We start from the raw sequence: 14,829 nt of genomic DNA, 5'->3' as shown, positions 1-14,829 counted from the left end.
CGCGACGGCAGCGGCAGGAAGGTAAGGGGCGCCGGGCGGGCGGCCGGGGCGGGGGAGGGCTCAGGGGCTGCGGTCCGCGGTCCGCGGCGAAAGTCGGGCCCGGCCGGGCGGCAACTTTCCCGCGGCGGGGCCGGGCGGGGCGCCCTCCCGGGCCGCGTGCCCTCTCGCCGGGCTTTGGGTCACTTTGACGGGCGCCAGCGCCCGCTGGCCGGGGCAGCGTCCCGAGGGCAGACCGAGCCGCGCGTCCTCGGACCCTCCTCGGTAGGGTTGCGATCGGGACGCCCTCCGAGCCGCGGCGTCGGTTCCTGGGACCCGTCCGAAGTCTCAGCTGGCAGGGCCCGCCGTGAACTTGACCGGGGCGCTCGAGTCAATTCGCCTTCCAAGAGCGGGGAACCCCCGGGATATGGTGGCGCGCCCCAGAAACGTTAAATCAGCGTGAACTTTGTTCTTTGGGTTCTCGTGATGTTAAGGGAAGGGCGGCTAGCACTGGGAAGCCGAGGCGCTGGGTCCTGCCACCCTGTTTTGTTTTCCCCTCCGTCAGCTTTGCACATGCATGCGGTTGCAATTTCCCAGTTTCTTTGGGACTATTAAAATGTAATCTGAAGCCACAACAGCTCTGCTTCAATGCACACGTATTTGAGGTTCACGGTTATTAGCATACGTGGTGTATTTAAAGCATATGTAATGAGAAAATACTATTAGACACGCGACGTTTGAAGCATTCAGCAGAACAAAGTTAATTTTTTATTAAGTAGTCTTACTAGGACATTTTGTGACTGTTTTTCAGAATTGTGTGTCTTCTCCGGCGTGTATCGCCTTGGCTTATGTTTTGTCAAAGTTTCTGGGCTTTACTGTTTGTTAAGATTTTTCTAAAGGGACAATCATGGAAAAAAGGGAAAAGATGTTCACGAAGACACACAGCGGCGGCTTTCCAGTTCTTGGATTTGACATTTTAGAGCTGGAATTCATGCATTTATGTTTAATTAAGCCAGAAGAAAGAATTCTGCAGTGCATGGCCTCAGAGTGTTGATCATCCTCCCCTCTAGTTGCGGCTGCTTTTTAAAAGTCATTTGCAGAATTGTCTGGATTTTCTTGCTCACCGGCGATGGCTAGACCTCCCAAGTTTGATACCGTTTGTTCACTTTCTGTGTTAAATTTCTAGCAGTCGTCCACGACGCTCTTTCTATACGAAACTGAAAAGTCTTTTTCTAGGGTTGCGTAACCTAGCTGAAGTGATTTCCCCACCCCTCCAGTACCCTCTGTGAAAGTCTAACTTTGTTCTGATTACCAGAAGTTGGGATTCCTTCTACAGATTGTCGAAGACACCTGAGATGGTTTTAGGTTGTTAATCCAAGCTGCTCTTAATATCCGTGTGATGCTTCTACTTTAAGCCTACCTCATTGGCTTAAAAAAAAGCATTACACAAGTGAAATTGAATATGGAATTAACAAGGGCTTTCACATTTTTGACCCACATCTAATATTGGTTATCTTGCATTAACTAATAATGACCTTTTAGGTCACCAAACCAGCACTTGTAGAAAGAGGCCCTGTGTCTTACTGGCCTTTTTATGGTGGTGTAGGTGTCCTAAAATTCACCTGTGTGTCTTGTTAGCATCTCCAGGGTAGCAGCTATGTTCTTCCGCTGTCCACAGTGTCTGAAGAGCCCCTGATTTGAGTCTTACATATTCTGTCCCATTGTCAGACCACTGTCTTGAGTTGAGGCCCAGAAAGATAGCGTGCATCGTTACAGTGCCTAATCCATTGGCATGCATATATTGCATATAGTACGTGCTAAATGAATGTGTCGAACTTGGTTCTTTATGGTTAACTGAATGATGAAGCTTTTCAGTCACTGGAATTTTATTCCCTAAAACCTCCAGTATACGGTTTTAGGTAATATTAGTATTTCCAGAGGAGGAATCCCATTATAAATAACAACACCACAACCACAGAAATGCTTGTTATTCACAAACTGTACATGTGTTGATACACATCTCAGTTACAGATATTTGTATTTAGGCATTTCAGGTAATAGGGCAGAGGTAAATATCAGCATGTTTTATTTTTTAACAGGATGAATCTTTTACTAACAGGATGAATCTTTTACAATTAAGTATCAAATGTACTCTAGAAATCTAGAACTACGTGTTTAGAGAAGATAAGCTTCCAGTAATTTAGCAAACTCAAGTCGTTATACGATTAATTTAAGTTCCTTTATAATTAAAACACTAAGATCCAATTTTGGCTCATTAAAAAATGTTTTGTCTTAAAAATGCAGTAAACATCTCACCTAGTGAATTTCAAAAAGAATTTCATTGGGGAAGTTTTTGTATTTTACTAGCCTACATAGGAAACATCAGTTCATCAAAACGCTCGGGAGACGGATAATCGCGTTTTCAAATTAATTACGCAGCGCGTCCCCTACACCGTAGTGTATCCCCCATGTGTTCCCTGAGCAGTTTGTTGACCGTTAATAGGTATTAAATGAAAAAAAGGAGCCATGTCCAAATGAGTGTGGGCAATACTGGCTCAGACTAAGTTTATGCAGGATTTGTCAGAAAACTGAATTTCCTAAAATACGCTGGGAATCGCCAAATGGCATTCAGAGTGTCAGCAGTTCCCAAACTTGTTTGGTTATAGAGCCTTTTTATTGAGGTATGTCTTGGGCCACATGTTAGGACATGATCCCTCACATGATCCCAATATTCAAAGTACAAGAAATATACTAAACATTAAAACATAGTAAATGTAATTTGCTTCTTAATGATTCCAAAGGTACTTCAGGGCCTTGGAATACATTAGGCTGGGTCATCTTTATGAACTTATTTAAGTATTACTAAAAACGTTCTGTTTACTCATTTCGGGAGTTACAGTCTATGTGGTGACAGATAATGAATGCTGTCTTCAGTTTGAACACTTAGAGTTTCGTTTGGTTTTTAATCAGCGTGAGCTTTAACTGTAACATTTCCATATTTTCTTGTCAGCCTTTGGATTTATTTGGTTTGCCCTCTCCTTAGCTAGGACTTGAGTTGACCTTGAAAGATTTGAGTGTGGGGGCAAGGGTGTCTGAGGAGAGCCTAGGCCCCCTCCTTTTTGCAAGTGGCCCCTTGCACTGCTATGATCCATGCCTCCCCCCCGCCCCGGCCCCCACCCGTGGTCACTAATCAGTTCTGTGAGGATGGCAGTCACGTCTGTTTTGTTCACTGCTGCCCGCCCCCCGCCCCCCGCCCCCTACGTAGTGGGCCTTCCACAGACATCTGTTGAATTAAGAATTGTGTGAACCAGGCCATTGAAGTGGAAAATGCACCCAGCCCATATAAAGGAAATAGAAACCGGTTTTAACTAGAGTGGAGGCTGAAGGATTTAGATTTGGTTTTATGGAAGTTTCTGGTTATTGCCCCTTAGGAGCATTTATACCAAGGAATAAATAATGTATTTCCACCCTGGTGAGCAGGGTAGATCTCCCTCCACAGATTTAAGGATTAGTGCAGCTGGGTGGGCAGTACACAACAGGTGACAGTAGTGTGGCTCTCCACTAACCTGTCACCAAGGGTTGCTGGCTTCAGCACTCAGAATCCGCTCACACGGACTCTCTGTTCTGTCTCTAGTCTGCTTCTGTCCTTCCCTTTTCCTTCGCCCGATTTTCTCTGATTTTTCACTACCTTCCCCTTCTTCCCTTCTTCCTCAAAACTGGCCAAACTAACCAGCCTGCTCATCCAGAGTTTAGTAGTTTCTTGGTGTTTCTTAGCCATGGAATAAAATTTGTCGCCTGCTCTTAATGTACAGAGTGCATTAATGAAATTTTTATATTTCCCTAACTGAAGCAAATTTCTGTTTGTGTGATCTGCCTGATTTCCCCTCCCCCCCCCGCCCCCCATTAGGGGTCACTGATTCTTGGTGGATTATGGAATTATTGAAAGTTTCCTTCTGAAAGTGTAGTTGACAGAGTGAGACCTAACTTTCTGTTCCTGGAATGAGTAACTGTCATTTATCTCTGTGGCTCAGGGCCATCCCTTCTCTCATCATTGTGTCCTTAAGCCTTTTGGTATATAGAATCTTATTATCCGGCTAGGACTGGCTATAAAGATAATGCTTTTTACATTTTCTCGAACTCTTATTATGTATATGGTACTTTGCACGCATATTCTAAACTGTTGTAGCACTGTCATTACCCTGTAACTTGAAGTGTGTTTCTTAAGATAGATGTTTTGAGTGTCACAACTCTTATCAGCCCAGACTGGTGTTGGGCTGGGATGAGGCCTGGGTCCCTTCTGGCACAGATGCTCCCTGTGAAGTGGCTCATGATGCTGGTTTTTCCCCTTGTACCAGAAGGTTCATGATGTGAGTGTACAGGGTGAGGCAGGTGTCTCAGGATAACCTAAAATGCCTTAAAGGACAGATTTTTTTTTTTTTTTTAATTAAAAATCAAAGAGCCGAGGGAGAAGTTGCTTAGGACATGAGTAATCCTTTGGTCTTGTCCAAGGTCAGTGGCTTCAGCCTGGTTTCTCAATACCGTGAAGCGTGGTAGGAGGCCCGGACTCGGAAGTTCCTGGAGTGCAGACTACTCATAGACGCAATACCCACCGTTCCTTGGATGCTTTTGATGTTGTGGGCATTGTGCTGCATGTATGTATTACCGATGTTATCTCATGTAATCCGTGGAATCCTGGGAGACGACGGGTGTCATTTCCCGTTTGCAGATAAGACGCTGTAGGTTGGAAACTCACCCACGCTTTTACAGTTAGGCATATACAGTTAGGGATTCCAACCCATTGCTCCCGGGCTGTTCTCTGTTAACTCCCTCTCTCCGTTACATTTCCTATCCTCTGGCTTTCTGCCAGGCTGCAGGTGTCACAGGTCCACCTGGGTTTTGAGCAGGAGTCTTGAATGCACATTATCAGGGTTTTGTTAAGTCATGACTTGCTGGGGAAATTGACTCAGCCCTCCCTTGGGTTCCCGCTCTCGTCAGAGTCGCAGCCATATTTGGCCCTGCCCCGGCTAACTCCCGAAGTCAGACGTCTGTGGGGCCCTCTAATTTGTTCTCTTTGCTCTCTGACAAGAGTTGGCAGGCATCCCTAGGGAGTCCTTTTCACCCTCCCTTCCTCCTGCTCAGGCTTCAGGTGGCCTTCCTTAGCCAGGAGCCCCCTCGGAGCTATTTCTTCCCATCAGCCTTTGCCCAGAGCACCACACTCCCCACCCCCAGCTCTGCATGTCTGCATCTTCAAGGCCCGGCTGAAATCTTTCTTGAGCCTCTGGTTGTACTTGAACTCTCTTTTCTCTGCTCTTAGATCTTCCCCTGTAGGCCAAGTAGGCCTGGGAGATCTGTCCTGAGCCTCCTGCTGGATTACAGGCCTCTTGAGGACAAGGACTCTGTCCTGATTTCATTACATTTCCCGAAGTGGTTGGCGCACTCAGTGAATGTTTGGATAAATAATACACCGGTCTCTAAGGCCGAAAGGGCTTTCGTTCACGTTCCACAGGTCTAGTTCACCTTGTTTAAATTAACAAAAAGTGTCGGGGTGTGTTGTATGTGCTTTAACAAAAAGCCAAAATACCCTGCAGCCAGTGATTAATGTGCGGGGTGGTTACTAAAAGCTTTTGCCTTCAATTTTGGCCGTGTTCGCGTTGAGCAATGTTCCTGGGTCCCCTCCTTCTGTTCTCCTGTGGTTCTGCTCTGGAAAGGAGAGTGGCGGAGCGTCTTGACAGAGAAGTGTTGTGACAAGTTTTGTGTTGCAGTGTCTTAGGCACCGTACGCCGCCCAGACGGGAAGGCTCCGTCCACCCAGACGGGAAGGATGTCACAGAGGTCCCTAAGGTTTGAAGATGGCCTCAGAGAGCTCAGTGTGCGGCCTGCCAGTGCTTTTGTTCTGAATGGGTTTGGAGTAGATTTGGGGTGTTGAGTCGTGCTGTTTCACTGTCTGCTCGTGTCTCTTGCCCGCGCTGTTAGCGACCGTAGCCCCTTCAGCTCCTAGTGGCACGTGGGCAGTTTCCATGTGGCCTTCAGCCTTTTGGAGATGATGGCAGCTCCCCAGTGAGGTGTGTTTGAAGGAACCCAGGAAGAAGCGCCTGAGACCTTCGCTTTTAGGTCCAGCTCCGTCGGGCACCTGCTGTGTGACATTTGCCAGATTCTGATCCCAAGTTTTCTCAAGTGTAAATGAGGCTAGAATACCCAGGTTTTGGTGAGGATCACTTAAAATAATTGGTGTAAAAGTGTTTTGCAAACTCCAAGGCACTATCACATGTAACGATTGATCTTTTTCTTTCAGTCACCTTTCTCAAAGGCAGACTTTGCTGATATAGGTCTTATTTAAAAAAAAATTTTTTAATGTTTATTGTTGAGAGAGAGAGAGCGAGACAACATGAGCAGGGGAGGGGAGACACACGCACACACACATACACACACAGAATCCAAAGCAAGCTCCAGGCTCCAAGCTGTCCGCACAGAGCCTGACGCGGGGCTCAAACCCACAAACCATGAGCTCATAACCTGAGTCGACGTTGGACACCTAACCGACTGAGCCACCCAGGCGCCCCAAATAGATCTTATTTTTTAAAGCCGGTCTCTTCCATTTGAAAATATGTTTTTGTCCTTTGATATTGTGAAAATGTTCAAACCTACAGCAAAGTTGAAAGAATGTATACCCCTTTCTCCCTGCCTCCTAGATGCTGCAGTGAATGTTTTCCTGTATTTGCTTTGTCACATCTTTCTGTGCCTTTGTCCATTGCAATCTGTTTTATTTTTGCATGCATTTCAAAGTTCCACATATCAGTGTACTTAATCCTTGAACACTTCAGTACACCTGTCACTTACTAGAGTTCAGAATTTGTTTGTTTGTGGGGCCCCCGGATGGCTCAGTTGGTTAAGCGTCCGATTTCGGCTCAGGTCATGATCTCATGGCTTGTGAGTTCGAGCCCCGCGTCAGGCTTGTTGCTGACAGCTCAGAGCCTGGAACCTGCTTCAAATTCTGTGTCTCGCTCTCTCTGCCCGTCCCCTGCTCATGCTCTGTCTCTGTCTGTCAAAAATATATAAATGTTTAAAAAAAATTTTTTTTAATTGTTTTGGTTTGTTTTGAAGTAGGCTTCACATCCAGCACAGAGCCCAATGCAGGGCTCGAACTCACTCTGAAATTAAGACCTGAGCTGAGGTCAAGAATTGGAAGCTTAACCAGCTGAGCCACCCAGATGCTTCCAAAATGCTCTGTCAGCACAGAGCCGATGCGGGGCTCGAACTCACAAACTGTGAGATCACGACCTAAGCCGAAGCCAGATGCTTAACCGACTGAGCCACCCAGGCGCCCCTGTTTCCTTTTTTTTTTAAGTTTATTTATTTTGAGAGAGAGAGAAAAATTGTGGGGGCGGGGAGGGGCAGAGAGAGAATCCCAAGCAGGCTTCACGCTGTCAGTGCAGAGCCCGATGCAGGGTTCGAACTCAGGAACTGAGAGTTCATGACCTGAGCCAAAGTCTGATGTTTAACCGCTTAATTGAGCCACCCACGCGCCCCATAAATTTGCTTCCTTTTTGTTTGACAAATGTATGCACCATCTAAATGCAGATTTCTGCCCAGATGCGGAATACTACTGTGCCCTCAGCAAGTTCTCAGGTCGTGCTCCTTCCCCATTCCTAACCCCACCTACCAGCAGCCATTGATGTGATTTTTAGCCATTATATATATATATATATTTTTTGTGCCTATTCTAGGCTTCATAGGAATAGAATCTTAAAACATGTATTCTTTTGTGTAAGGCTCCTTGCACTCAGCCCAGTATATCTGTGATTGGTCTGTGTCACATGCATCGGTAGCCTGTTCTTTTTCTTGCTGAGTCGTATTCTGCTGTAGGACTCCATCCCATTCCACTTCTCCATTCTCTTGTGACGGTTAACAACAGGGCTGTTTCTGATTTTTGGCGATTATGCATAAAGCTGCTGTGAATATTCTAGTAGAAATTATCTTGTGGACGTATGCTTTCATTTCTCTTGGGGAAATACCAAGCAGAATTGCGGGATCATAGGATAGCTGTATGTTCAGCTTTTTAGGAAGCTGCCTGACCTTTCCCAAGGTGGTTCTACAATTTCACACTCCTGCCAACAAAGGGTAGTAAAGGTTCGGTTGCTCCACATCCTTGCCACAGTTTGGTGTTACCAGGTTCCTAATTTTAGCCATCCTGGTGGATGTATGGTGGTTTCTCATTGTGGTTTTGACTTGCATTTCCTCGATGGCTAATAATTTTGAGTACTTTTTATGTGCTTATGGACCACTTATATAACTTCCTTTTTGAAGTTTTTAACACTTTTTTCTTAAAAGGAAATATAAATCCTTTCATGACCTCTGGGTAAGGAAGGGTTTATTAAACAACTTACACAAACGATGTACCAGAAAAGAAAGGGTTGATAAATTCAACTACCTTAAAGTACTTCTCATCAAAAGAGAGTGAAAAGGAAGGAAAGCCATCGTCTGGAAGAAGAAATTTGTAACACACAATACCAATAAAGGATGACCACCCAGAATATATAGAACTCCTGCGCGTCAATTAAGAAAAAGACAGCCAGGTTGAAAAACAGTTAAAGACAGGAACAGGCCTGTTATTATAGAGGAAACCAAATGGCTAATAAACACATGAAAAGATGTTTGACCCCATTGGGGAAATGCAGATTAAAGCCACAGTGAAATAACATTTTACACCCATGAATTGGCAAACATTTAAATGCTTGACAGTATTTTGAGGCAGTCTTCAGCGCTGTAGGTAGAAGTATGTCATCCACTGGGGAAGACCATTGTCATTACCAGGTACGGTTGATTGTGTGACCCTGTGACCTAGCAGCTTCACTCTAGAAACTTAACACATGTGAGTTAGGAACATGCACAGGAATGTTCATGATAGCATTGCTTCTAATAGCAAATGTTTTATTAAATATCCATCAACGATATAATGGGTAAATAAGTTGTGAGGTACTCAAATATATCAAAAAGAGATATTTTATAGCTTTGAAAATGAATGGTTTATAGCTGTAGGTATCAACATAGGTCAATTTCAAAAACTTAATGTTGAGAGGAAGAAGTTCTAGAAGAATTTATGAAGCACAGCCTTTTATTTAAAGCATAATAGCTAAACAATATCTTATGTGGGAATAGATATGATATACACAGGGGTGCCTGGGTGGCTCAGTCGGTTAAGCGTCCGACTTCGGCTCAGGTCACGATCTCACGGTCCGTGAGTTCGAGCCCCGCGTAGGGCTCTGTGCTGACTGCTCAGAACCTGAAGCCTGTTTCAGATTCTGTGTCTCCCTCTCTCTCTGACCATCCCCCCGTTCATGTTCTATCTCTCCCTGTCTCAAAAATAAAACGTTTAAAAAAAAATTGAAAAAAAAAAGATATGATATACACATAGATATCAAAGCTACAAAGAGAACCGAAGAAATAATTCCTATGAAATCCAGTTAGGCAAAGAAAGTTTAAGTACTAGAATGATTAGCAGATCAATTCCAGGGCCTAGTATAGAGGATGTCAGAGGACTTTGCCAGGCCCTGCCCTCGGGGCATAAGGAAAGGGGGGCAGGCCTCTGACCCGGAAGTGAAGTGAGGATTGCACCCGAGGGATGGAGAGGGTGTTTAGAGAACTGGCAGGAGCTAGATCTGGATTGGTCAAAAGGTGCAGAGAGAGCCCGGGTCAACCCCTTCCCCTCTGCCTGGGAAAGGCCGGGAGGACCTAGATAGGTACAGGATGGGGGATTGCCTGGGGTGGGAGGTGTTGGCTTGTTGCAGAATTTGAGGAACTTGACCATGTGTGGGAGGGAGGACCCAAAAGCCAGGGTGAAGAGGTTGTGAAGTCCATCCTACAAACCTTGACAACTCCCAAAGGCTTCTTGTTTTCAGCAGGGGCCTTCTAAAATAAGCGTATTTTATGAAGGTGAAGGTTTAGGAGGAAGTTGTGAGGGGTGGGTGAGGGAAGGCAGGGCCTGGGGCTGTGGTTTGGGCACAAGATAAGACCAGGTATAATTCATGTCATGCAGTGGGTTGGGAAGGAGGGAATGAGCAAAGGAAAATCTGGTAGGCCAGAGGACAGATTGGATTTGGGGAGTGAGGGGTGCTGGCGGTGGAGGGTGACTCATTTTAGGGTTTACCAGCTTCGAAGTTGTGATAACATGTAGCCATTTCTATAGCCCTCAGTGGCTCACCAAGTGCTAGTTTTATATATCACCTCATTTGATGCTCCCCAAACTCCTGTGAGGCAGGAAGGGGGGATTTTATTGTCCCTGTTGAAGATCTAAAGAAGCAAAAATGTAAAGAGATCAAGTAACGTACCCATGTTTGTGGTGAGCACTTAGAAGCAGGTTCACTGGGATAGCACAGGGCAGAAGCCAGAGGAAGGAGATGTGGGAGGTTTTGTTGTTGTTGGTTTCTGTTTGGTTTTTAATTTTTTATTTATTTTTGAGAGAGTGGGAGTGGGGGAGGGGCAGAGAGAGGGAGACACAGAATCCGAAGCAGGCTCCAGGCTCTGAGCTGTCAGCACAGAGCCCGACGCGGGGCTCGGACCCCTGAACTGCAAGATCATGACCTCAGCCGAAGTCGGACGCTCAACCGCCTGAGCCACCCAGCCGCCCCAAGAGGTGGGAGATTTTGAGAAGCCTCTCTTGTCTCTTGATTCTGGATTTGTTTTATAAAAGTAAACTGTTACCTTTCCTTGTTGTAAAAGTCATGTTCATTGCAGACAACTTGAAAAATAGGGAAAGGAGCAAGGATCACTGAAATTGCACAATCAGGAGATACTTCTCAGAAAATGGTGGTGTGTTTCCTATGTCCATGTAGATGACTTTAAGTAACTGTGATTAAAATGAGTTTTTGAACAGTTTTGTTCTTTAGCTCTAGGAAACATTTAACTATTATTTCCTCAAATGTCCCTCTTGCATTTCCTCCTTTCCTTCTACAGCTCTCTCCAGATGGTGGGTTTTAGATTCTTCTGGATCTGTCCTCTGTGTCTCTGCTTCCTTTTCCCATCTCTGTGCGGGAGTCCAGAGGGCTGCTGAGCCTGGGCTTGAGGCTCTTTGACTCAGCCCTCAAGGCCTGCCCGCTCTCTGGCCCTATGGAGCTCTTAGATCAGACAGTCTTTGTCTTCAAGATTTATGCTTTGTTCCCTTCATTACTGCTTATTCATGTGTTTTGGTTGCAGCATATTCCCTTATCCTTTTGAGGATGTTAATTAAATGTACTGTATTTTTAAAAATTAATTGATTAATTAATTATAGGCTTTGTACCCAATGTGGGGCTTGAACTCATGACCCTGAGATCAAGAGTCAGATAATCTGGGGCACCTGGGTGGCTCAGTCAGTTAAACATCCAACTTTGGCTTAGGTCATGACCTCGAGGTTCACGGGTTCAGGCCCGGCGTCGGGCTGTGTGCTGACAGCTCAGAGCCTGGAGCCTGCTTCGGATTCTGTGTCTCCCTCTCTCTCTCTCTGTCCCTCCTCTGTTTGTGCTCTCTCTCTTTCCCTCAAAAGCAAATAAATAAACATTAAAAAAAATTTTTTTAATAATAAAAAAAAAGTAGGATGATCTACCGACTGAGCCTGCCAGGTGCCCCAATTATGCACACTTCAGTGTCCTAATTCAGATTGCTGTTCATTTAAAACACTTTTCTGAGGTGTAAATGCAGTAAGCAAAGTGTACAAAATCTTAAAGTGTACAGCTTGATAAAATTTTACCCACATGTGCCACATATAACAAACAAATTGAGATAGAACATTTCCAATACTCCAGAAGGCTGCCTCATGGCTGTTCGCTATTTTTTAGTATTTTTAACACTTAATATTATGAAAAATCTCAACTATACAACATTTCTTCTTTATTCCTTCCTTCCTTCCTTCCTTCCTTCCTTCCTTCCTTCCTGCCTTCCTTCCTTCCTTCCTTCCTTCCTTCCTTCCTTTCTTTTTCTTTCTTCTCTGTATTCATTGTGGGGCTTGAACTTATGACCTGGAGATCAAGAGCCACATGTTTTACTGACTGAGCCAGCCAGCTACCCCAAATATGCAGCATTCTTGAAGGAGTTTTCCGGTGGACACTCGTATACCTAACTCTTGTATTTTTACATTAGCATTTTACTATACTTGCTTTATCACATCTATCCAACTACCCGTCCTTCTATCCATCTCCTTTTTCTTTGATGCATTTTAAAATAATTGCAGACCGAGGCGCCTGGGTGGCTCAGGCGATTAAGCATCCGACTTCGGCTCAGGTCACGATCTCATGGCTCATGATGAGTTCGAGCCCCGTGTCGGGCTCTGTGCTGACAGCTCGGAGCCTGGAGCTCGCTTCAGATTCCATCTCCCTCTCTCTCTGCCCCTCCCCTGTTCATGCTCTGTCTCTGTTTCCCAAAAGTAAATAAATGTTAAAAAAAAATTTTTTTTTTAAATAATTGTAGACATCAGTACACTTTCTCTTAAATGCTCCAACATGCGTATCATTAGGGTTCAGTATTTTTTTCCTTCTGAGGTAACATTTACACACTGCAGTGAAATGCACAAATACTTACCGTACATTTGCTGCATTTTGACTAATGCATCTGTGTAATCGGAACCTCTGTCAGGGTATACAACATTGTCATCACCCCAGAAAGTTCCCACATTCCCCTTCTCATGTACTCTTTCCCCACAGTCTCTGCGAGCACCCTTCTGATTGTTTTCCGCACGTAGGTTAGCTTTGCCTGTTCTGGAACAAACACACATGGGCACAAACACATACACACACAGAATTAGTTAGTAGGTATGTACTCTTAGGGAACACTCACCAGTCTGTTTTTGAGATTTTATCTGTGTTTCATGTATCAGTGGTTCATAATATTGTAACTTGTACAAGCTCTTGATATATATGCTTAAATTGCCCTCCAGAAAGATGTGATTACATTTTAATATCACAGGAGCGCCTGAGAGTGCTTGTTAGGCTTTCCTGTCAACAATCTGATTGTGAGAGATGGTATTTTATTGGTATTTTAATTTGAGTTTCTTTCTTTTTTTTTTTTTTAATTTTTTTTTCAACGTTTATTTTTTTGGGGACAGAGAGAGACAGAGCATGAACGGGGGAGGGGCAGAGAGAGAGGGAGACACAGAATCGGAAACAGGCTCCAGGCTCTGAGCCATCAGCCCAGAGCCTGACGCGGGGCTCGAACTCATGGACCGCGAGATCGTGACCTGGCTGAAGTCGGACGCTTAACCGACTGTGCCACCCAGGTGCCCCTAATTTGAGTTTATTTCATTTATTGTTTTTCATCTTTGTTTTGTTTTTTTTTCCCCAAGAGTGTTTTGGACCCTTGAACTCTTCAACTCTTCAACCGTTGAACTCTTCAACGGAACTGGTGCTTCCTTGTTCAAGCCTGTTGCCTGTTTCTCTCTTTGGGCTTTAGAGTTTAAAATTTTTTATTTGTAAGAGCTTTTTAAATATGCTTGGGAATTAAGTTTTGATCTCATGCTTATTGCAGATCTTTTTCTCCAGCCTTTTCCTTTTTATTGAATGTAGTTTTTTTTAATTATATATTATATATATATATATATATAATGGAATCAAATGTAGCACTCTGAATGCTTTTTCTGTTTGCTTTATACAGCATCATCTCTGTTACAGAAGTAATACATAGTACAGGTGTTGTAGAAAATTAACAAACGCTGAAATGCAGTTTTCACAACCTAGAGATCATTTATTATAACATGTTAGCATGTATCCTTCCAGACTTTTTCTGTTCATATGTGCACATTTTCATTTCACTGAAATCAGGTCATATACTATGTACTTTTTAAAACAAAATTATGGCGAAGCGTACTCTAACATAAAATTTACCATTTTCATCATTTTCGTGTGTACAGTTCAGTGGCGTGAAGTGCAACCACATTCTTGTGCGACCATCGTCGCCACCTGTCTCTAAAACCTTTTCGTCTTCCAAAACTGAAACCTCATACCCATTAGATACCAGCTCCTCATTCCTTCTCCCCCCCCCCCCCCCGCCCAGTTCCTGGCAGCCATGATTCGACTTTTGACTGCTCTAGGTACCTCATACAGGTGGCATCATAGGGTATTTGTACTTTTGTGATTGTCTTGATTCACTTGATGTGTCTTGGGGATTCATCCGTGTTGTAGCCTGTCTCAGAATTTCATTGTGTTTTTTAAGGCCGAGTAACACTCCACTGTGTGTTTATACCACCCTTTGTTTATCCTTCCATCCACTGACGGACACTTCGGTTGCTTCTGCCTTTTGGTTATCCTAAATAGTGCTGCTGTGAACATGGTCCTACAGATCTCTTCAAGTTCCTGCTTTCAATTCTTTTGAATGTATATACACCCAGGAGTGGAGCTGATAGGTTATATGGTGATTCTACTTTTCACTTTTTGAGGAACCACCATAAGTACATATTGTTTTGCCATGGCCTTTTTTGAGCCAATCTGTACATTTCCATTTTAGTAGTGTTTTATCTCATACCCATAACAGACTCCACCGATACCCCTGTGATCTCAGAAATGTCCTCTGCACTGCATCTGCTTGGTAAGATCCTTCCATCTCTTTTAAGCTAGCACGTCCCTTCCCCTTCTCCCTACTTTTTGTCACACTGACCTGTTAAAGACACCTGACCACTTTGTCCTAAATTCTGGAGTTGTCTTCCGGTTTCCTTGTGGTGTCATTTAGCTTGCTTTCTTTCTGCTCTATTTCTCGTAAACTGGAAGTTGAACCTAAAATGGATGAAAGTTACGTATATTTGGCTAGAACACATCATTGGTGATCCATGAATCCCATCAGAAGACACAGAAGATCTGACTGACCCACCATTATGGATGCTCAGGTTGCACACTGG

General features: G+C 44.3%; 1 protein-coding gene across 2 annotated transcripts in view; it reads left to right on the top strand.

Moving 5' to 3' along the window:
* The first annotated feature begins 6 nt into the window (after window positions 1-6).
* The window catches only part of PDE8A (phosphodiesterase 8A), a 160,221-nt gene continuing 145,398 nt past the window's right edge, over window positions 7-14,829 (top strand). For both annotated transcript variants that reach the window (XM_040493557.1, XM_040493556.1), the window contains exon 1: window positions 7-21. The gene's annotated coding sequence lies outside the window, so the exon portion shown is untranslated. The remainder of the gene's footprint in view (window positions 22-14,829) is intronic.

The sequence above is a fragment of the Herpailurus yagouaroundi genome, unplaced genomic scaffold (genome assembly GCF_014898765.1).
Source record: "Herpailurus yagouaroundi ecotype Mexico unplaced genomic scaffold, PumYag 185, whole genome shotgun sequence".
Lineage (NCBI taxonomy): Eukaryota > Metazoa > Chordata > Mammalia > Carnivora > Felidae > Herpailurus > Herpailurus yagouaroundi.
Note: the sequence above shows the minus strand (reverse complement) of the source record. Positions and strands in the feature narration are given on the sequence as shown.